Source organism: Tachyglossus aculeatus, chromosome 1 (genome assembly GCF_015852505.1).
Source record: "Tachyglossus aculeatus isolate mTacAcu1 chromosome 1, mTacAcu1.pri, whole genome shotgun sequence".
NCBI classification, from domain to species: Eukaryota; Metazoa; Chordata; class Mammalia; order Monotremata; family Tachyglossidae; genus Tachyglossus; species Tachyglossus aculeatus.
In genome coordinates, this window is record NC_052066.1 from 109,403,293 (window position 1) to 109,405,715 (window position 2,423).

Genomic DNA, 2,423 nt, shown 5'->3' on the forward strand with positions numbered 1-2,423 from the left:
ATAGACATCATGGCTCCAGCATAAATAGAGCGTACCTGGACAGATAATCTGAACATGGAGGAAAACCTCAAAAAGGAATGAATCAGCTAGAAATAACTTAGCGACAATTCCCAGGCAGCTGTTCCAGGCCTTGATGTACTTATTGGTTAATGATGGTGGAGACAGTCATCAGTGTTTTGGGCACGAGCCATGGTGTATGATATCACAGATTTTGCCACTGACTTTTCTTGGGCTCAGCTGTCCATAATCGGTTTGAATGAAATCCTGTGCAACATTACTGCCTGTTTAGTGTTCCTAAAGGAAAAGGGAACATGTAATAATAATTTTAAAATAAACACCGAGAGGACAAAGTATTGTGTCTCTTGGCTTAATCTGCCTGTGGATGAAATCATTTCTCTAAAGGGCTCACCAAGCAATGAATATGAAACTCTTGAGATCTGGAGGGAACCCATGTCTTCCGAGCAAGAGGCCTGAGACCTTCACCAAGCATCGGCTCCCATAAGCACAGACTATGTCTTTGGTAATAGATATGGCCATCTGAGTGGGATGCCCAGACCCATTGTCCCAGAGTCCTTGGAGCCCCAGGGCTGTGTTCTCCGCCTTACAGGCTTGGAGCTAATGGATTTTATGGGGACCTCACATGAAGCGGCACAGCATTCCATTATTCATGCTGGGTATGGTGTCATTGAGAATCAGTGTGGCCTAGTGGATAGAGCACAGGCCTTGGATTCAGAAGAACCTGAGTTCTAATCCTGACTTCACCACTTGTCTGCTCTGTGACCTTGGACAAGTCACTACACTTTTCAGATGCTCAGTTACTTCATCTGTAAAATAGGAATTGAGACTGCAAGAGACATGGGACTGCATCCAACCTGATTAGCTTGTATCTTACCCCAGTGCCTAGTATAGTGCCCAGCACATAGTAAGTGCTTAATACATACCATTAAAAAAATGGAATTGTCTCCCTGTTTTAGCTGATTAATGTCTAGTGAGGCACCTCTCCCCACCCCACACTGGCTACCCAGGTCAGCCAGGACTGATCACTCAAATGTATCCTCCAGGCTCAGTCTTATTTACTTCACTAATTCCCCATCAATTATTTGTCTTGTCTTATGCTATTGAGTCATTTCCGACCCGTAGCAACATCATGAACACATCTGTCCCAGAATGCCCCACCTCCATCTGCAATCTTTCTGGTAGTGTATCCATAGAGTTATCTTAGTAAAAATATGGAAGTGGTTTACCATTGCCTCCTTCCGCATGGTAAACTTGAGTCTCCACCCTCTAGTTTCTCCCATGCCGCTGCTGCCCGACACTAGTGAGTTTTAACTCCTAGCTGATTGCCTTCCACTCACTAGCCGCTGCTCAAACTAGGAATGGAATGGGTATGCCTCTGCTTGACTCTCCCTCCCAAAGTCAAAACTGGTAGAGGACTGGAAACTCTCCAGGTGAGACCTTGAGAGGGGCATCAATTATTACTAAATGTAGATGGGATCAAGCCTGGAGCATGCATGCTCACTGATGGGGCTATTTGTTATTAATAATGGGACTGAAAGCATTTCAGCAAGTAGTGCTGCAGCAGCAGCTGGTGGTCTTCCTTCCAGATGATGATGATGATGGTATTTATTAAGCGCTTACTATGTGCCAAGCACTGTTCTAAGAGCTGGGGTAGATACAAGGTAATCAGGTGGTCCCACATGAGGCTCACAGTCTTAATCCTTATTTTACAGATGAGGTAACTGAGGCACAGAGAAGTTAAGTGGCTTTCCCAAGGTCACACAGCAGACAAGTGGTGGAGCTAGAATTAGAACCCACATCCTCTGACTCCCAATCCCGTGCTCTTGCCTCTTAGCCATGCTGCTCCATCAGTTAGTCAGTCATTCAGCCAATCACATTTGTTTAGCCCTTACAGTCTACAGAACACTATATTAAGCCCCTGGGAGAGTATAATATAACAATATAACAGACACATTCCCTTCCCATAATGAGTTTACGGTCTAGAGGGGGGAAACAGATATCGATATAAGTGAATGAATTACAGATATGTACGTAAGTGCTGTGGGGATGGGAGGGCGATGAATAAAGGGAACAAGTCAGAAAGAAAAATAAAAAAGGGCTTAGTCAGGGAAGACCGCTTGAAGGAGATGTGCCTTCAATAAGGCTTTCAAGTGGGGGAGAGTAGTTGTCTGTCAGATATGAGGAGGGAGGGCATTCCAGGCCAGAGGCAGGACATGGATGAGAGGTCAGCTGTGAGTGAGATGAGATCAAGGTATAGTGAGAAGATTGGCATTAGAGAAACAAAATGTGTTTGGGGAATGGCTAGGAGAGGACAGGTCGATCCATCCTCCCTGCTTCTCTGCCTGAAGATCTGGGGCTTTCTTCCTTTCCCCATTCAATGAAGCAGAGCTTGGCTTCTGAGCTGC

The 2,423-nt window shown here is 45.4% G+C and overlaps 1 non-coding gene across 1 annotated transcript; it reads right to left on the minus strand.

Moving 5' to 3' along the window:
- Window positions 1-1,328: 1,328 nt before the first annotated feature.
- On the minus strand, window positions 1,329-1,466 carry LOC119935824. Its single transcript, XR_005453454.1, has one exon. It is a non-coding gene; the product is annotated as a small nucleolar RNA SNORA7 (small nucleolar RNA).
- Between the last annotated feature and the right edge of the window lie 957 nt (window positions 1,467-2,423).